Here is a 21,512-nt window from a genome sequence, read left to right as displayed (position 1 = left end):
ACTGATACCTTTTGAATCCGAGGTGCCTGGCAGAAGAAATTTTCAGGGACATTGTGGGTTTACAGCATGTATGTTGACTCACTGAGCAACCTGGAATAATTGGGTGAACAGGATTCAGTGCGGTAGATATAGGAAGACTTGCAGCATAAATAATAAAGAGGTGTGATCACAGCAGGAAGTTCCTTCACAACAGAAGTTACTGGAAATTGCTTCCTGGCAGATGTGGGATTTAACTCCCGGTGTCATGAGTAACAGCTGAGCTATACCTTGCACAGAATAAGATGGTAGGCTGGTGGACTGCATCGCTTCAGACTTGAGGGGGTGGTAGAGACTGGGCATAAGGTTGCTCACCTTAAACATAAATCAGCTAGGGTTGCCATATGTCCTCTTTTCCCTGGACACATCCTCTTTTTCAGAATTAAAATATCCGTCCAGGCAGATTTTTAAAATTTGGCAAAATGTCCAGGGATTTTTGTTTGTTTTATTACAGTAATATTACACAGTAAACATACTGTATAAATCTCTTTTCTTGTGGCTGAACTAAAAGGACACTGCCTCAGCTACAAGTTCTTGCAGAAGGAGTTAACTTCCCCCTGCCCTTAAGAAGAGTCCATATGTACATGTTAAATTGTTTAAATAATTGTTCTGTGCACACTTATGTTCACAAAGATGTGATCATGAGCCCAAATACTTTTATGTGGCAAGTGAGGGAGCAATATGTATTATTATTATTATTTTATTATTATTATTTATTTTGTTGTTGTTGAAAGTTAAGAACATTGCTCCTAGCAATATATCACAGCTTCTATAGCCTACATATAGTAGGGGCATTTAAAATGAGAGTCACCATAGCGATGGTGATGATATGTTTTTGGATAATATGTCTTGTTTTAATTTTGAATAATTTTTTTTTTTAAAAAAAAAGGAAGCACAGATCAGCCAATGCAGGGATGACGTAGAATAGGAGAGACAAAGGGGGTGGGAATTTACTCTGAGCAATGCCATTATCTAAGAGGGACGGCATTTCTACGTCTCTGTGAATATTGAATAAAAGACTGGTAAGAATTCTTCTTGTTTATCTACTTCTTGGCTGCCACCATGGGAGGGGTCGGGTTCCCTGAAGCCTGACAGGTATGTATAGAAAAGATTTAAAAAGAAAATAAGGATTGAAATGTAAAAATGAATTGAGCACGTTTGAGAAATCCATTTAAAATCCTCGAACGCCCTGTGTAGGGTTGGGTTTTATAGGATGCTCATGTTGGGGCACAATTGCCCCTCTGTCAGTGGCCTCATCTGTAAGAGAAGAAAACTCACCTTGGTAGACAAGTGTAGCTACCAGGAGATGGAAAAGGAGATGAGCCATAACACAGTCATCCTTTTGACATTTGCACCTCTCTGAATTTGGCTAGTAAAGCATACAGAGGTGCACATAGTAAGATGCGCATGTACCGGTAAGTGCATTGTAGTAATGCATTGCATTAGACAAAAAGATTTGCAATGATTTTCATACTAGGCAAAATTGCACACATCTATATTAGCTGGCCTTGCCAACAAAGGTCTGTCTAGTAAAAGCTATGGTTTTCCCAGTAGTGATGTATGGAAGTCAGAGCTGGACCATAAAGAAGGCTGATCGCTGAAGAATTGATACTTTTGAATTATGGTGCTGGAGGAGACTCATGAGAGTCCCATGGACTGCAAGAAGATCCAACCTCTCTATTCTTAAGGAAATCAGCCCTGAGTGCTCACTGGAAGGACAGATCGTGAAGCTGAGGCTCCAATACTTTGGCCACCTCATGAGAAGAGAGGACTCCCTGGAAAAGACCCTGATGTTGGGAAAGATTGAGGGCACAAGGAGAAGGGGACGACAGAGGACGAGATGGTTGGACAGTGTTCTCGAAGCTACCAGCATGAGTTTGACCAAACTGCGGGAGGCAGTGGAAAACAGGAGTGCCTGGCGTGCTCTGGTCCATGGGGTCATGAAGCGTTGGACATGACTAAACAACTAAACAACAACAACAACAAACCTTTTTAAAATGTGACTATTGGGTTGTTGCTTTTATTCTGATTATATATGCTGTGATCTTTTCTCTGAACCGCCCTGAGACCTCCAGGTATAGGGCAGTATATAAATTTCAATAAATAATAAGAATAATAAATTAAGATTGGGAAACAGAGAGAAACTGAAAGTGACACATTTGCCATCCCTAGTGGCACAGACATAAAGGAATGCCTGTTGGTTCATAGTTGTAACCAACAGGAAATCCGGGGGGGGGGGGAGGGACTCTAGCACACTCTTTGTATTGTTTCCTGAATTTATAGTGCTGCAATCAGAAACCAGGAGCAGGGGGAAGCTGCTGGGTAGAAGGATATAACCACTCTGTGCTTGCCTGGCATTTAAAGACACCGTCATAATCAAATAGTAATCTCCTTTGACTTACTCAGAAGCAACCAGAGAATTCAGGAGTGTGTGAAAGAGAGAGATGCCAGGCTGCCTTGATTCAGAGCAGGAAGCAGTTATCAATTAAAAGAGGCAGGAGGAAAACTCTTAGATGGTAACTGCACATCATGCAATGCTAACTATCCAGAATTTCAAGCAGTTGGTGTTCAGGACCAAGTGTTCTCAAGCCTGTAGGGTCAAAATAATTTAATATGCAATAATATCCACCACCCAGGAATGCACTGAAGGAAACTCTGAGATTAAGCATTTTTCTGTTACCACCTGTGACAGGATTAACCTATTGGAGAAAGGTATTTACAGATGTTTGTAACTGGCATTCAACCATCTAATTTGAAATGTGTCTTTAATACCAGTTTTTAAACTTCTCCCAAAGAGGCCCCAGCACAAAACAGCACTTACATACTTTTGGGATCAACAGGACAGTTTGTTGTGAAACAATTAAGCCTCGCTGATTTTTATTTTTAAAAAATAATTTTTATTAAAGATTTCTAAGTTTACAAAAAATACCTGCATTGTCTCTTTTTTCCAAGTTGTGTTTTCTACAGGTCAGTTTCATTTGCTGAAGGACATTAGTGTTGCATGCAGTACAGTGGTACCTCTGGTTAAGAACTTGATTCGTTCAGGAGGTCCGTCCTTAACCTGAAACCATTCTTAACCTGAGGTACCACTTTAGCTAATGGGGCCTCCCGCTGCCACCGCCGCACGATTTCTGTTCTCATCCTGGGGCAAAGTTCTTAACCCGAGGTACTACTTCTGGGTTAGTGGAATCTGTAACCAAAGTGTTTGTAACCCAAGGTACCACTGTATTAGGTTCAATACTAAGATTCTTTGAAAATAGGGTACTCTTTGATGCCGTGTGATAAGCCAATGGTAGAAGAGGACCAGGAAAAATCCAAAAAGGAGAACCGACCCCCAAAGGTCTGGACCCGTTTCCGAAGAAAAAAAACCTGGGAGCCGCAAAACCATTGCGACATTTAAAGTATGCGTGCCGCTGCCCTCCGATCTGACAGCAGGCGGGAAGGTGACATCGGGACGGTGCGTGACTAATGCACGCACCGCCCCCATGCGACGTCACAGCCAGTACAGCGCCCGCCACAGTGGGGAGTGTTGGGGCGCACACTGCGCCTCCTCCCCTCGCTAGTATCCACCCTGGAGCCACGGCAAAGGTGTAAAAGAGCCACATGCGGCTCCGAAGCCATGGGTTGGAGACCCCTGGTCTGGTCTGATCATCATAAACAAGAAACCCCAAAATTAAAAAGGAAAAGCATACCCTTACATGATTTGCGATGCCCTGTGAGCAAGCTGGTGCCTCCCACCACTCCTCTTCAGCCAGCCAGTCCCCAGCAGATCTATAGATCTATAGGGCATTATCTTCTGCTGAAGGTCTGCTGGTTGAGTGGCTATAGCATTCAGCTGCTAGTACAAATGCAAACCAGACAAATCTCCCGCACCCCTAATTCGCAAGAATCCTATAGACTTGGCAAGACTATTCCGAAAGCAAGTTGCCTGAAAGCTGTGACTTTAGCTGTTGTCAAAATCCAGAGACGGCTGCCCACCGTGTAAGTTGTATTCCACCAAGCAAGCCAGTTCCTGCAAAAACTGCCTTTAGAAAGAGAGATGATCGCAAAGCAAACACACAGCATCAAGATCCCAGGAATGTCAAACAACAAGTGGTGCTACCTGACCTCTCTTCAGAAATTGTTACCTTGGGAGATCTAACTGGAGCACCAGGTGAGTGCACAGGGGTCATTTGACCGGCAGTCAAAACTCAGCCACCTCCCAAAGGGGCCGCTTGAGAACCTCTTCCCTTGGAATAGCTGCACAGGTGATACGGAATCAGCAAGCACACCAGGCCTGCAGCTGCAAATGCAAGGGAGGTAATGATGGAACCAGAGACCATAGCAACATCCAATACCAAACTTAAAGCAGAATTAATAGATGTACATATTGTACAAAACATTAAGTCCACTTACCTTAATTGGTCAGGCCAATGGCAGCTACAGGGGTTCTCCAGGGGGTGATACCAACCAGCCAATAAGCATTGCTTTGGTCTGCCCCCGGGGGAATAAATTGAGGCCAGCCCAGCACTGCTCCTCCTTTCATGGTAGACCTGACAGTAGACATTATCGGCTGCCATATTTGGGCTGGGCATTAATTTTTCCACTTGGCAAATTGTCAGCGGCCACTTGGTTTTCGCCTATCTCATAGCAATCATCACAACTTTGTGAGGTTCAGGGCTCAGCAAACTTTTCCAGCAGGAGGCCGGTCCACTGTCCATCACACCTTGGGGGGGGGGGGGCGGACTATATTTTGGAGGGGAAAATGAGCGAATTCCTACGCCCCACAAATAACCAAGAGATGCATTTAAAATAAAAGGACACATTCTACTCACGTAAAAACATGCTGTTCCCAGACCGTCCATGGGCCGGATTTAGAAGGCGATTAGGCTGGATCCAGCCCCTGGGCCTTAGTTTGCCCACCCATGGATTAGGCATTGAGGTTGAAACCACGTCAAAGTGCGAGTAGATAAATAGGTACCACTCTGGCAGGAAGGTAAACAGCGTTTCCGTGCGCTGCTCTGGTTCGCCAGAAGCGGCTTTGTCATGCTGGCCACATGACCCAGAAGCTGTACTCCCTCAGCCAATAAAGCGAGATGAGCGCCGCAACCCCAGAGTCGGCCATGGCTGGACCTAATGGTCAGGGGTCCCTTTACTTCTTTAAGCCTTAGTCTTAGCTGGAAGGGAGATTGTAACCTCTGCCTGTCCCTCCTTGGTTAAGGGTATCCCTTTGAAGTGATCCATGAGGAGTTGCCCAGACAGGGGCTAGGGCCATAGAACTCCTCCAGCAAGGACCCTTTGAAGGGCACCCCTATTTGATTCAAGGCAGAGGACCTCTTCCCCCCAATGGTGTGATATACTCCCAGAAGACGGGCTGGAATTAAATAAATGGCTTCACCCAATGCCTATGCCAAAACCTCACATCTGTAGTCAATAAAGTTGTGGCCTCTTTGAACCCAAAAACTCTAAATGCTGCTGTCTGGTCCAATTATTTCATTACAAAGGGAGCGGCTAGGTCATGGAGTCTTGGCACAAAACAACCACTATATTAGACTTTAATATGTTGGACTATTTGAAGGGGAAAGAGGGTTTCAAATAGAATCTCAGACTGAAATGTGGAGAACTGAACTCAAGATTGGAAAGGTGGGAAATGGAGAGAAACCAAATTTGACAGATTTGTTCATCCCTACTCTGATGCAAGAATAATTTGACTCAGCTTGGGTGGGGGCTGAGCTGTCTTCAGCTCCATAGAGTTGGTGTCTATGGACACTAGCATTTGTCCTTAAGAAACTTGATTCTGGCTGTGATTGTGACTGGGGAGGAAAGGAAGAACGCCACTCCCCTCTGTGTGTGTCTCATTCTGCGGTCCCCATGAAACCTGCTCCCCACGGCATCTTTAGCTTCCCATGTAGTCTGGCCCTGTGGTCAGTCAGTCAAAGATTTGTTGTTAAGCCAGTTAAATTATTACCCAACCACATCATCATTACAAGTAAATAAAAAGGAAGATTAAGTGAAACGTACACCTGAAGTCAAAATAAACATGGTTCATGTGAACACTCGGCTGATGTTTTCAGTGAGCTGCCCCACTGCAAACCAGTTCAGACCTCATCACCGCCTTTGTGAAGTTGAGGCCGTTCTTATTTGCTGTTTTCTCCCATTATCTATTGCTTTACAATTACAGCAGACCTTATCTGCTGTTTTCTTGTCGCCTATTCAGCCAGTTTGCAGAGATCCTTTTGGAGTGTTTAAAACAGTCTGCTTAGCTTTCATCATAATACATAATTTGAGGACCTCCACAATCTTGGCTACTTCACCCATTTGCCAATATTTAAGAAAATGGTGGGCATTCTTACTAGAGAAGCTTGCCCCCATTTATTACATTTAGATAGATTATATGATTGTTGTTGGATCAGGGCTGCCTCAAGGCATTTTGCTGCCAGAGATGGAGCAACAAGTTGCACCCCTCCACCAGGCCAAGATATACAAACTCCCCAAGCTTCCCTTCTCAGTTATGGGCACAATGAAAAGCATTGCTATTAGTCTGATAGAAGCTCTACAAATCTTTAAGCAGGGGTGTTATGCAGACCATCCATTTGCTTTTTCCTACTTCAGACTTTTTAAAAAAGAAGATTAAATTAGAGAACAGTTTTAGAATATATGCCTTTTTCTTCTGCTGGAACCTTTGTTGCTGCTTTATATTTAATTGTCCTGTGCTTTTTTAAATTTGCATTGCATTGCTACTATCTAAATTGTTTTTTCTCCTTATTGGCCTGTGTTTTTTATTATATGTAAAAAAACAAAAACCTGCCATGTGGGATTTGTGCCTTAAAAAGGCTGCCTGGATATAAGCTAAGGAAGGAAGGAAGGAAGGAAGGAAGGAAGGAAGGAAGGAAGGAAGGAAGAAAGAAAGAAAGAAAGAAAGAAAGAAAGAAAGAAAGATCCTATTCCTGAGTCCCGAATGACTGGGCAAATGAAAGAGTGGATTGCTGGGAGACAACACTAACTTGGCTGTCCTGATGTTTGCAAGAAGGATGCCTGCTCATTGTTCCGGCACGTGAGAAAATAGAAAGATTTATTTTATGTTTACATGGGTAGAGTGTGTGCTTGTATCTTTCCAGTTTTAATCCAGGGTTGGGAACGTGTGGCTTGGGTTTGGTAAATGCTGTCCTCTCTCCCCCATCTCTGCAGGTGACCAGGGTTGCCTGTACAGTGGTACCTCTGGATGCGAATGGGATCCATTCCGGAGCCCCGTTCACATCCTGAAGCGAACGCAACCTGTGTCTGCGCATGCACGGTTGTGATTTGCCGCTTCCGCGCATGCGCATGACATCATTTTGAGCATCTGCGCTCGCGTGAGTGGCGAAACCCGGAAGTAACGTGCTCCATTACTTCTGGGTCGCCGCGGAGCGTAACCTGAAAACGCTCAACCTGAAGCACATTTAACCGGAGGTATGACTGTACATCACAAGATGTGTCATTCAATCAATCAATCAATCATTTTATTTGTATGTCACCTTTCCAAAGTGAAAACTATGCTCAAGGAGGCTTACAACGTATGAAAAAAACACATAACTACAAACATAAAAGCAGTTATAAATAATAAACAAAACTTCAAAAAGCACACAACCAAGTTGAACAATTTCATTGCTAATTAGTGGCTGGATTGATTGCCACCATTTTCCTTCTGCTTTTAGATCACTGCTGGGTGCCTCTGACGCAAGTGCCCCTACTTGACCCTGCTTATGAGAACTGACAAGATCACAGCTCTAAGGTGGTGTTGTTTCTGGAAAATGCAGCCCTGCAAAATGCCACTATTGTGGTCCTGTGTGACAAAGCCACTCAGCACATCAAGAGGGGGACTGCTGCCCTCTTGTGGAGCATGCAGGGTATTTGTCATTTTCTCCTAATCAAAACAACAAGGCTTTAAAAAGCAAGAGGTGTTTTTTTTAACTCAACACACTAGCGTCCAGCTTGGCCCTGAAATAAATACCTATTTTGGTCTTCCTTTTTTGTAATAGTATTTTATTATTTTTGCCGTATAGAAAGTTGTTTACTCAACAATTGTATTCCAATTCAACAACAACTAGTGACTTCCTGCTCAGGAAAACATCGATGTTCATAAATCAAATTACATACAATTGCAGGTTATGGTTCCTCCTTATCTAATTTCATCTTTAAAATGTTTCTTAATATATTCTGCTATTTTCTTACACTTTGGACCCCACTGTGATCTTCATGTATGGGAAGCAACTTTTTATACGGACTAGAAAGGGTTTTCAGTCTTCTTTAAAAGATTCCAAATTTGGATCTTTTATCAATGCTGTCAAGTTTGCCATCTTGGTCTTCCTGATATAGCGAAGTTAACAAACTTACACTATCTGCGTGCAAATTGTTTGCTGATCTTGCAAGACTCATTTGGAGACATAAACATAGGACTAGGAACACAGGAAGTTGCTTTATACCGTCAGACAATTGGTCCATCTGTCTCAGTATTGACTATTTCTTGTTGTTGTTTAGTCATTTCTGACTCTTCGTGACCCCATGGACCAGAGCACGCCAGGCACTCCTGTCTTCCACTGCCTCCCGCAGTTTGGTCAGACTCATGTTCGTAGCTTTGAGAACACTGTCCAACCATCTCGTCCTCTGTCGTCCCCTTCTCCTTGTGTCCTCCATCTTTCCCAACATCAGGGTCTTTTCCAGGGAGTCTTCTCTTCTCATGAGGTGGCCAAAGTATTGGAGCCTCAGCTTCACGATCTGTCCTTCCAGTGAGCACTCAGGGCTGATTTCCTTAAGAATGGAGAGGTTGGATCTTCTTGCAGTCCATGGGACTCTCAAGAGTCTCCTCCAGCACCATAATTCAAAAGCATCAATTTGTTGGCGATCAGAGTAACTCAGAGTAAGATCAGAATAACTCAGAGAAGCTATGAGCTATGCCGTGCAGGGCCACCCAAGATGGACAGGTCATAGTGGAGTGTTTTGACCAAATGTGATCCACCTAGAGCAGGAACCGGCAAGCCACTCCAGTATCCCTGCCAAGAAAACTCCATGGAAAAAAACAACAGGCAAGATCAATAGGCTTTATTAACTTCTCCCTCCCTGCTTTCTTTCTGCTGCTGAATACTTGGGGTTTGAATGTGCTTACTTTTGAAAACCCATCAACCTTTCATTTTGATGACTTTTTTGCTGCTGTTGTAGTTGTCTACAAAGTGTGACCGGAAGGTTCGGTGAATGGTCACAGAAATCGGACAGCGAGAAATAATCCAAAATACAATCGGCATCGGAAACCCACAAAATGCTCACAATTGTGTATGGAGGTGAAGCTGCAACTCGAAAGACAGTGTATGAGTGGTTTAAGCATTTCCGTGAAGGGCGGCAAACCATCAAAGAGGACCCTCAGTCTGGCAGACCGCCGATGAGCAGAACGGCGGCAAATGTCGACAGAGTTTGTGAGTTACTGATGCGGGATCGGCGTTTGTCCATCCGAATGATGGCGGAAGAATTGCATATTCCGCATGAAATTGTTACTGAGGTTACTGAGTTGTCCCATCCTCCATATTCTCCCCATCTGGCCCCACCAGATTTCTTTATTTTCCCAAAACTGAAATCTGCACTGAAAGGGCACATATTTTCCAACATTTCACACGTCCAAGCTGCTGTGACGAGGGAACTGAAAGCAGTGTGAAAAGAGGACTTCTCCAGAGGTTACCAACAGTTCTACGAATGTTGCTAATGGTGCATTATATCAGAGGGGGCCTGTAAGTCATGTGTGTTCAAATATTTCTTGCTGTCTGATTTCTGGGACCATTCACCGAACTTTCCACTCATACCTTGTATTTATAGTTCACTGAGACTGCACATTCTGTGTTTTGTTGACAGGACCCCCACCCAGAGCAGCTAGGGTGATCAAATGCATAGAAGGGACACAGGTCTTTGAGAAAAGCTGTGTCTCTTTTATGCGAGGGTTAAACATAGCCGTCAACCGTCCCTTATTTGGCGGGAAACTCCCTTATCCCAGCGCTGTGTCCCGCTGCTGTCCCTTATTGATGATGTCCCTTAAATTTCCCTGGTTTCAAAGGAAGCATCTCCTCTCCCTCCCTCCCTGCCGGCCAGGGAGGAGGGAGGCCCCAACTGTGTTGCTTGGCTGCCCGCCCCGCCCCCCCTCTGGCCTCCTCTCCGGCCTCGGCCCCCAGGAACCCCTCCCCGCCGGGACTGAGGAGCCTTGAGAGGAGAGTTAGGGCAACCATAGAGAAAGCAGTTCTGAGAGAGGAGGCGGAGGCACGGGCAGGTGTTCCAAGGGCTAACCAGAGGGGGAAAGCGGAGGAAGGACTGCAAGCGCTTCCCCCATAGATTTATAGTGGTAGATGGTCTGATCTGCGGGTCTACTTCGGGCGCTATTCCCCCCCCCTTCATCCTGCCCCGCCTGATGGAACTGAGAGCTGCAGATGGAGCACAATAGAAAAGATAGAGAACTGCAGCAGCATCTTTGTTTTGCACGAAAAGTGGTTGCTGCTTGTACTTATTTAATTGCAGTGTTTCATCAGCTGGTGTCTTGAGCAGCAACCTCTGGAAACAAAGGGCTAAAAACCGGCGCTGCTCTCCCAAATTATCTGGTCCCTTTTAACTTTGTATTTCAGCTGGTTGACTAAAATCCCTTATTTTGGCTGCTGATCCCTTATTTTCGAGGCTGCTGGTCCCTTATTTTCAAATCTGTAAGCTGACAGCTATGGGGTTAAAGGGAGAGGAGACCTATAGAGCCTAAACCTCGAATGAACTAACTGTGCAGAAATAGGTGGACAAGGTCACATCAGACGCTCACCAGGGTCTACGGCTGGAACAGTGCCTAGCAGAGAAATAATAGGGGGTAGTTGTTTCCATTTGAGCATCCTCAGATGACCCAAAGGCATTTTCCACACTAAACCCTTTGGTGTCACTGAGTTTATCCTGAGGCACATGGTCAGCAACTTTACAGCCAGCCCACCTTGCCCCACCTAGTCAGCAGAACCAATGGCTGGCATGCAGAGTTATCACCCAATTCTGCTGAAAGCTGTGTTTCTCAGATGTTTTGAACTTGGAACACACGCACACCTCTCTCAGAACTTACCCTGGGGCCCCAAGCCAGCGCCAGTAATGTGTTGCATAGGTAAGCATGTAGGGATGCTTGCATCAGCTGGCTGCATACAGACTGCTCAACTATGCAAGGAACTGTGGACTAGAACAACAGTCCAGCACTGGCAAATGGAGAGGAATGGAGCAAGATCTCTCTCTCTCTCTCTCTCTCTCTCTCTCTCTCTCTCTCTCTCTCTCTCTCTCACACACACACACACACACACACACACACACCACAAAACAATGCATACTGACACATTGTACAAAGAAAACTGCAGCCCTTTTTTAAAAATATCAAATTGTGAGTCAGTGAGGTCCTAGTGTTGATCAACGAAGTTTGTCTGCTAAACAGCCCAGCTCTTGGCTAATGCAAGGGTAAATGAAGGCATCCCATGACTCAGGATCTTATCCCAACCTGAAATTTCATACAGTCTCTTCTCCACGTTCCCCTTAAGTCTAAAATGCAGCCGCCAGGTCAGTGGCTGGGGGTTCCTTTTAAATCTCATATAAACCCCTGTTTTAAAACAGCTGCACTGGTTGCCAATTGGTTTCCGGGCCTAATTCAAGGTGCTCATTTTTTTCAGCAGCTGTTCTTCTGTCTTCCGCCATCCCTTCCCTTCAAATGCAGGTGTCTGTAGCTGCTTTTGGTTTTTTAAAATAATGGGTATACCTCCCTTCATCAAAATATTTCAGGGTGGTTCACAGAATAAAATACAAGCTGAAACAAAAGTAAATAATTTCTAAACCGAAACATCAAAATAAAAACTCCCCTTTCCACAGACAGATTTTAAAAGGCTGCTGTATATGAATCAGGCAAAGGCCTGGTTGAAGAGGAATGTTTTCGTCTGGTGCCTAAAATATATATATAATGAAGATTAGGGAGGTCATGTTTGCTGCTTTACAGAGAGCAGCAGTTCCATGCCCTCCAATGTTTCTCTGAGGAAAATAGGGGCGTCCCATTCCATAATGATAATTTTACTACTGAGTTGCCCCAGCACTCTGGGCAGCTTCCAACATACACTTGTACCTTGGATCCCAAACGCCTTGGTACCTGGACGTTTTGGCTCCTGCATGCCGCAAACCTGGAAGTGATTGATCCGGTTTGCGAACATTCTTTTGGAACCCGAACATCCGGTGGGATTTCCCCGGGAGCTTCCTGCAGCCAATCCGAAGCCGCAATTTGGTTTCCGAATGTTTTGGAAGTCAAATGGACTTCCAGAACGGATTCCATTTGACTTCCAAGGTATGACTGTATATAAAAACTTGTCTTCAGACGGCTCTGGGGTCAGATGGTCACTGGCGGAGTAAGGGGGTGCGGTGGGTGCGGTCCGCCCCAGGTGTCATCCCTGAGGTGGGGTGATATCGCCCCGCTGCCCCCCTGGGACGCTCGCCACAGGTGGCTGGCCTCCCCTGAGTGCATAGCATGTGCACTTCTCCATGTGCCGGAGCAGGTAGTTCCACCTCTGGCCAGTGGTGCTTGGAGAACTGGGTGTTCAGCCAGACACGCCAAGCGCCGGAGCTGCTTTTTTCCTTTTCCTTTCGAGTCTCCTCTGTAACATGAGCGCAGCAGCTTGATGGGTTTGGGGAGAGAGAAAGAGAGAGGAGGAGGCTCCGCTTGGCAGCGGACACGGAACAGGTTGCCGGTTGCGCATGCAATTTTTGCGCACGCTCAGTTTTGCAGCGAAGCCCCACCGTGCAGCCCTTTTCCTCCCAGGTGTGCTTGACGGATTTGTCAGCCAGACACCTCCGGGGAGGAAATTCCGTGTGACCTCTTTGGCACTCGGAACCTGCCTTCCGTTGTTTCTGCCTTAGGTCACATTCTCACGCCGCCAGCGAACTCGCCTCGCTCGACAGGAGGCACAGCACGGTCCCCACCCTGGGGAGGAGGTTTAGCTTTCCATCGCAGGATGCTACGGACGGAAGTTGCAGCTATGGCAGCTTGTAGCAACTCTGGTCAAGGTGCATGTGCGAGCAGCATATAAGCAAAGTGGAGTGGTGGGGGCTCTCCAAAGTAACCTGTGGGAGGGGGAGGCACTGAGAAGAGCTTTTTAATCAGGTTTTTTAGGGGGCGATCGTGAGATATGTGCGGTTCTGTTATTTCCTGGTGTCTGCCTTACGTCGTCCCTCCCTTCTAAAGCAAATAATGGTGTTACGTAACGGGGAGATTTCTGAAGGTAGCCAGAAGGAGACTTGCGGGGACTCAGGAAAGCAAAATGCCAAGCCCTGAATCGCTCCACAGGGCGGGGGGCGGACCCCCGGGGTGTTATCGCTGAGGGGGGTGAAACTCGGTGCACCACGCACCCACGACTCCCAAGCCATTGATGGGGGGGATGGCAAAAAAAAAAAAATTCCACACCGGTTACCACATGACCTTGCTATGCCTCTGCAGATAGTTCCCTTTTTTCAAAAGTTGTCAGAGGACAGCCTTCTTGATTGAACAAGTCCTTTATTTGGTGGACTGTTTGGTCCAATTCCTGTTTAAAGAGAAAGAACCATAAGGAGAGCAGAGGCCTTGAAGTTGCCCATCGACGGTCATCACCTGAACCACAGCGCCTGGCCAGAGCCTTCCACCTTATTTTGAGACGAACTGAATTTCCATTAAAATTATAGTAACCATTTCTTCATTTCCACATGTACATATAAGTTAGACTGTGCAACTTTGGTTGCATAGTTCTGTGTCCTCTTTCATCTTCTTTCCTCAGTGTACATTTCCTCCCATATTTCTTTTTCTTTTCGGCCATCTTAAGCTTCTGTGTTAACATGGCGGCAAGATCTGAGGCCAACAAGGCCAAGAACTGGCTGACCTCTGATTCCCCAGCTAAACTTCACCTTTTTTGGATTCTGTCATCACCGCTGGAATGAAGCAGCAGCAAAATAACCCGTCTAGATTATGTTGTTTCCTGGAGCAAGACTCTCAGGCAAATGATCTCAGCACAAAACCAAACAGAGGCATTGTTGTGTAGAGTGAGGGATAAAATTCTAGAAAGGCTAGATCAGATTAGATAGGGCCAATGGGCCTTAACATTCCTAAGAACACAATGGTCAGGGGAGTCACATTGGGCAATAGGCTTAGCAATGCATAGAAATCATATTTATTGCACGTTGTGGTACAGCAGTGTAACTCTTAGAATCATAGAATCCTAGAATCATAGAGTTGGAAGAGACCACAAGGGCCATCGAGTCCAACCCCCTGCCAAGCAGGAAACACCATCAGAGCACTCCTGACATATGGTTGTCAAGCCTCTGCTTAAAGACCTCCAAAGTAGGAGACTCCACCACACTCCTTGGCAGCAAATTCCACTGTCGAACAGCTCTTACTGTCCGGAAGTTCTTCCTAATGTTTAGGTGGAATCTTCTTTCTTGTAGTTTGGATCCATTGCTCCGTGTACGCTTCTCTGGAGCAGCAGAAAACAACCTTTCTCCCTCCTCCATGTGACATCCTTTTATATATTTTATATATGTCTTAGGCTAGGCATGGGTAGGCAAACTAAGGCCCGGGGGCTGGATCCAGCCCAATCGCCTTCTAAATCCAGCCTGTGGACAGTCCAGGAATCAGCGTGTTTTTACATGAGTAGAATGTGTCCTTTTATTTAAAATGCATCTCTGGTTATTTGTGGGGTATAGGAATTCATTATTTTTTTCAAAATATAGTCCGGCCCCCCACAAGGTCTGAGGGACAGTGGACCGGCCCCCTGCTGAAAAAGGTTGCTGACCCCTGGACTAGAGGGTATTTAGAAGAAATATGGAGCGTATTTTGTACACTTTTGCCAGTTCAATATCTATTAACGACCACACATCAGCCGAGGAGAGAGGTCTCAGATGTGATTTCTTGTTGATTTCATACATTAGTGTTTTGGAGGCGGCGGCATTGCCAAGTACTTTCTCCTTCAGGGGCCATTATAACCATCTCAATGTTAATCTGAGGCCAGAAGAAATTGAAGACCTCATGGATGGTCAAGCTGCATAATAACATTTGAATCAGCTAGCAGTAAAAGCCAATTTGGATGTAGAAACAGCGAAAGGGGGGTTGGGGGGTGAGGGCCAGGACTAGAACAAAACAGAAAAGGTACAGTAGAACAAATAAATCTTGACATCATACTGACAGGCCAATTGTGTGCATGTAAGTGAAAGAGAGCGAGTGAGAATGAATCGGGCTTCTAATGAAAATGTGGAAGTCCATTATTATTATTATTATTATTATTATTATTATTATTATTAGCCCACTCATCTGACTGGGTGGCCCCAGCCACTCTGGGAGGCTTCCAACACACATAAAAACATAATAAAACATTAAACGTTTAAAAACTTCCCTCTACAGGGCTGCCTTCAGATGTTTTCTAAAGGCTGTATAGTTACTTATCTCCTTGGCTCGGGGGTTGCATAACTCCAGAAATCCCACAGAACAAACAAGGGGCATTCTACCGGGGGGGGGGGGTTTCATCTGGAACTTGCCAGAACTCAGTTAAGGCACCTCTCAGGTGGGGGCCATTGCCATTATAAAACAACAAGGGCAGAATCCCAGCACTTTTTGGGGAGCGGGGAGGAAGAGCACTGCTTACAGGCAGTGGCGTAGCGTGGGTTGTCAGCACCCGGGCAAGGCAAGTAATTTGCGCCTCCTAACCCGTGGATTTGCGCCCCCTAACATGTGGATTTGCGCCCCCTAACCCTAACCCCAGATGTTGCGCCCGGTGCGGCCGGCCCCCCCTGCACCCCCCACACTACACCACTGCTTACAGGTGAGATCCAGCCCTGAAGTGAATTCATCTGGTTCTTGGAGGTTCTGTCAATTATAATCAATGTGTTGTAAAGCCTTGGCCTGTGATTTCCCTAATAGGGAAGAGCTGAACACTAGGAAACAGAGATAGTCTATGCTTCAGTGTTACAGCTCTTGTGTGGATTTTGTGCATGTATCTGTGTGCTCCAGAACCCCTTACTGCCCGTAGACTCCAACCTAATTTGCAGAACTTGATTACTCTTAGCCCCCCAACGGTTTTATGCAGATTAGAGTTTTTGCTGAGGACATACAAGGTGGTAATCTCTGGCATAAAATAAGGGAAACTTGGCAACTAAACTGCGACGCAAACCTCCTCCAAGAAGAGCATTAATGTTGCAATGGCCTGGAGGGAGCGAAGCTCTCTGCTCGAGACAAGGAATAGTCAGCCTGTTTGGCAAGGCTTAGAATGCACAGGTCAGGTATTAAAAATAGATTCTGGCAGTACAGTGTGTGTAACACCTTGATAATAGTAATAAGCAAGACGCAGAAATGTGAGGGACTGCCTGCCTCAGGAAGAATGACCGCAGAGACCTCGCAGTGTACTCAGTGACATGAGAACGGCCGCAGTGCTGCGGGGCAGCACCTCTCACCACTCCCAGTTATCTGTGCTGTACATTTTTCCAGAACGTTGTGGTAAGGTTGGTGGCAATTGCAGAAAACAGCCGAATCGCTACAAATCATTACATTTTCAGCAGCGGCCCATGTCTGTGTTCCTTTCCCTACCCCAGGCCACTCCTGCATACACGCCAACATTTCTCCTATGAAAACAGGGGTGTACTATCTAATAATAATAATAATAATAATTTTACACCCCACCCATCTAACTGGGTTGCCCCAGCCACTAAGGTTGCACGCTTGATCCATTTGGGTAGAAAGTAGACATCTCCAAAACCATCTCAACAAACAGGCTCCCCTTTAAAATAAAAATAAAAAGCCCACCTGTGCCCTACTCTGTGCATTTCCAAGCATCTGGTGAACACTAACCTTTCCATTTACAGATTTTCATCCGGTTGCAATATTTATTCTAACGAATTGTTCTGACATGCTGCCATTTTAAACTATCAAGCTGTTTTCACGCTGCTGTTCTCTACTGTCTTGGATACAATCAGCCGAAAGGCAATTTATAAAGGTTAAAAGCAAATACATTTTTCGAGTGTGTTAAAGAGACTGACAGAGATTGTATCTGTTTTGGCAGCTCATTTCGCAGCCTCAGGGCAACTCACTGAAGGTTCCTCTGCTTCGGCTATTCTAATTTCTTTCGCTGGGGGAATTCTAAGCATGTCCGCACTATCATCCCTCCTGACAATACACAACTTCTGCTTTTTTCTGACTGACAACAGTTCCTTGCTGGGGCCTGGGTTTGTACATTCAGCTGCGACAGCATGATGTGGAGGAATGATACAAAAGCCACATGGAAGCCCACTGTGGGTGATTCTTCCCACTCAAAAAGCAGGGGAAGCAGTGGCGTAGCGTGGGTTGTCAGCACCCGGGGCAAGGCAAGTAATTTGTGCTCCCTAGCCCGTGGATTTGTGCCCCTAACCCATGGATTTGCGCCCCCTAACCCGTGGATTTGCGCCCCCTAACCCTAACCCCCAGATGTTGCGCCCGGTACGGCCGCCCCCCCCTGCACCCCCCACGCTACGCCACTGAGGGGAAGATCATGTGGACAGTACCCGACTGGGTATTTGCACTGGGGACTCGAATCAAATAATGCCTGCATTGTGGAGTGGAGTCCACCTGCTCCTCCGCCATCCCAGTTTTACAAAGGAACCAGGCGCTGCTACCTCTGGCTTGCCCTGTTCATCAGAACATTCCTTTCCTGGATTTAGGGAGGCTCTTAAACCTGTCCTGTAAACCTGTAGTCACAGATGAAGTTTACAGAGATACGGGTGGCGCTGTGGTCTAAACCATTGAGCCTATTGGAATTGCTTATTAGAAGGTCGGCGGTTCGAATCCCCATGACGGGGTGAGCTCTCGTTGCTCTGTCCCAGCTCCTGCCAACCTAGCAGTTTGAAAACACACCAGTACAAGTAGATAAATAGGTACTGCTGCAGCGGGAAGGTAAATGGTGTTTCCGTACGCTCTGGTTTCCGTCATGGTGTCCCGTTGCGCCAGAAGTGGTTTAGCCAGCTCCCTCGGCCTGAAAGCCAGATGAGCGCCGCAACCCCATAGTCGCCTTTGACTGGACTCAACCATCCAGGGCTCCTTTTCCTTTATCTTTAGTCACAGAATAGCTTTGCCTGTGATTTTTCTACGATCCCTTTTGTCCCAGCGCTGGGTTGCAAGGGGTTGGACTAGATGATTTAATCCCTTCCAACTCTGCAATTCTCTGCCTGCCCTTCCTTTGTCCTCCATGCCCTTCTCTGCCCAAGTCCTGCCCTGCAAGTGGAAAAGGTCTTTCCTTGGCCTAATCCCCTCCTCCTTTGCGAGGAGCCAAGTCTTGGGCACCGATTAGCAAGCAGGCCGATTAGGATCTTTCATTCCAATTTGCTTCTTCCCTTCACTGGCTCCTTCTTGCCTGGGGGTCTTCACGCCCACTCTTGGGAATGAGCTTACACCCAAGGAGCTGGATGGGGACAGTGTTTTGATGCGGAGGGCGATAACCTCTTCTGTGCTCCGCTGGACCGGAGAACTGCATTAGGCGACAGGCTCATGTGACTGCTTGTTTGCCCTGGCGGGGGGAGCATTAACCCATCTGCCTCATCTGCACACACCTCATTTCGGATATTAAGAGGGGGAAAGCTGGCCCTGAAATCTGGAGCAGAAGTTCTAGAAGCCAAACAGGGTTGCTTGCAAAGTGGCCACCTTCAAATGAAAACTAGGCTCCTATGCCTTTTATTGTTGAACAGAAGAGGGAAGGGCAGCATGGGCAGGTTGTTTTGGAGCAGACATAGGCAAACTCCGGCCCTCCAGATGTTTGGGACTACAATTCCCATCATCGCTGACTACTGGTCCTGTTAGCTAGGGATGATGGGAATTGTAGTCCCAAACATCTGGAGGGCCGGAGTTTGCCTATGCCTGTTTTGGAGGCATGAGACCAATTCCAGTGGAATTGGAGAGCCAGTGTGGTGTAGTGGTTAAGAGCGGTAGACTCATAAACTGGTGAACCGGGTTCGCGTCTCCGCTCCTCCACATGCAGCTGCTGGGTGACCTTGGGCTAGTCACACTTCTCTGAAGTCTCTCAGGCCCACTCACCTCACAGAGTGTTTGTTGTGGGAGAGGAAGGGAAAGGAGAATGTTAGCCGCTTTGAGACTCCTTCAGGTAGTGATAAAGTGGGATATCAAATCCAAACTCTTCCTCCCCTTGCTAAAATTCGTCTCCGTTTTCTCTCCTTGGCTATTAAAGGTACAAGAATCCCGTCCTCCTTTGCAGCTGATAAGCCTATAACCAATAGTGGTGCTCTCCATCCTTTGGACTATAAGTCCCATTAGCTCCAGCCAGCATGGCCAAAGGTCTAGGATACTGGGAACTGTAATCAGCAACATCTATGTCGGATACTTTCCTGGCCTATGTGTTCCTTGATATCTGGATAGCCAGATAATGATTTCCAGATCACCCAAATAGTCTCTTTCTGATATTTATGTCTCTCAGAGTCCCCCTGAATCAACCTAGGTGATGTCTGCCTGATGTCTTTTGGGGAAGCTAGAAAACCAAACTGCAAAAACCCTGTAGGATTTTTAGAAATATGGGGTTGAATTAGGAATTGGAAACAAAATATTCCTGTTAACTGAGCCGTATTTTAGCCAACCAATACAATTTCTCCCTCCCCTAGAGCACTGAGAAACCTACCCCACAAATCCTTGCTGGTCAAGGGATCCTTGCTTGTCCTCCATTTAGAGATACCCTCATTTCATAATTTTTTCCCTATTGAAAGGAAGTTAAGAGTTTTTTGGAATACGGACTTGTGCCAACTGGCTCTATATCATAGTGGCCGAGGTGCCTTCACCATCTCCCCAATAAAATATTTGAGGGGGCTGCCTCCCCAAAAGTTGATGGGTATTCCCATTCAAATAGTGTGTGAGCACTGTATCTTGTGATCGATTATGCAGGATTGGGTTTACCTCCCCCCCCCTTCCACAATTTTTTTTTAATTCAAATTGGCACCCCTGCTCCATATTGTACCATGAATGTGACAGGAATGGAAGGAACCAATAGGTGGTGGGAGGGATGCTCAGAATTACCCTGCCCTTTCCAATGTGGCTCCTGTTTACAGGAGTTGTATGAGAAGCCTCCAGAGATCGGCAGCTGTCAGTCAGAGACCTGGTGTCATGTCAACCAAGTAAAATGCTAATATGCTTGAAACTGCAAGGTTAATGTTACCACAACTGAAGGAAGAAGGCTTGCATTTTTAAGAAGCTATGAGTATTGACTTTTGGGAATTCCCAGGTGTCAAAAAAAAAAAAAAGGTTATTTATGTATGCTTTTGAATTCTGGTGCTGGAGTAGACTCTTGAGAGTCCCATGGACTGCAAGAAGATCAAATCTATCCATTCTTAAGGAAATCAGCCCTGAGTGCTCACTGGAAGGACAGATCGTGAAGCTGAGGCTCCAATACTTTGGCCACCTCAGGACAAGAGAGGACTCCCTGGAAAAGACCCTGATGTTGGGAAAGATGGAGGGCACAAGGAGAAGGGGACGACAGAGGACGAGATGGTTGGACAGTGTTCTCGAAGCTACCAGCATGAGTTTGATCAAACTGCGGGAGGCAGTGGAAGACAGGAGTGCCTGGTGTGCTCTGGTCCAGGGGGTCACGAAGAGTCGGACACGACTAATCGACTAAGCAACAACTACTGTGGCCTGTGTTTTGTTAGCCCAAAAATGGAAAACAAGTGAGGTCCCAACTAAAGAAGAATGGCAACTTAAACTGATGGAATATGTGCAGCTTGCAGACTTAACATATAGAAGAAGAGAACAAGAAGAACCATGGAAAGAGAAGAAGCGAAGTCACTGATATTTTAAGCTTTTTTAAAATGAACATTCTAAAATGTAAAACAGAAAAAATTAATATATGTTTTTACAAAAAAAGAAAGTATTGACTCTTGGAGAAGCTTCCCACCCAGTTTGTGGTCTTGGGGGTTTTTCAACTAATTTTGTCCAAGTGTATCTTGCAGCTCCTGTCTATTGGTTGTCTAGCTCAGTATTGTCTAGTCTATACTGGTTCACAGTGGGCTGTCTGCGTTTCAGGCAGGGGTCTTCCCCAGCCCTAACTGAGGTGGCTGAGGGATTGAACCCTGGCCGCCTACATGCAAAACAGATGCTCTCCCTCTGAGCTATGGGTCTTCCTAGGCTACAGGCTTAGTAGAGGACCTAGGCTAGATCATGCAAGATCTTTTTCTGTCTGGGATGACACGAAAAAATAAAGATGATGCTCTGCAACAAGGCATCACAGGGGAGGTGTCTGTCAGATGTAAATAAAAAGCAGTACTGTATTGATTCACTTGCTGATAGTCTCCTTTCCCAGGACTAACGTATCTACTATGTTAGAGCACCATCTGGAGGCTATCTTAGTGAATAAGTGTTCGTCTTTTAAAGTCCCAATGGGTACCATCCAACTAGATGCTTTCCTCCACAAGTCCCATGGAAATGAACAGCTGCCACCAGCACCTCCCCAGATTCT

The 21,512-nt window shown here is 46.1% G+C and overlaps 1 long non-coding RNA gene across 1 annotated transcript; it reads left to right on the top strand.

The window, feature by feature from the left end:
* The first annotated feature begins 926 nt into the window (after positions 1–926).
* LOC309522200 lies at positions 927–7,923 on the top strand. The gene is made up of 3 exons (XR_014214972.1): positions 927–1,058; positions 6,849–7,069; positions 7,710–7,923. It is a non-coding gene; the product is annotated as an uncharacterized lncRNA (long non-coding RNA).
* Positions 7,924–21,512: the final 13,589 nt, after the last annotated feature.

Source organism: Podarcis vaucheri (genome assembly GCF_965113315.1).
Source record: "Podarcis vaucheri genome assembly, chromosome: 17".
Lineage (NCBI taxonomy): Eukaryota > Metazoa > Chordata > Lepidosauria > Squamata > Lacertidae > Podarcis > Podarcis vaucheri.
The sequence above is the reverse complement of the archived record's forward strand: the minus strand, read 5'-3'. Positions and strand labels throughout refer to the sequence as shown.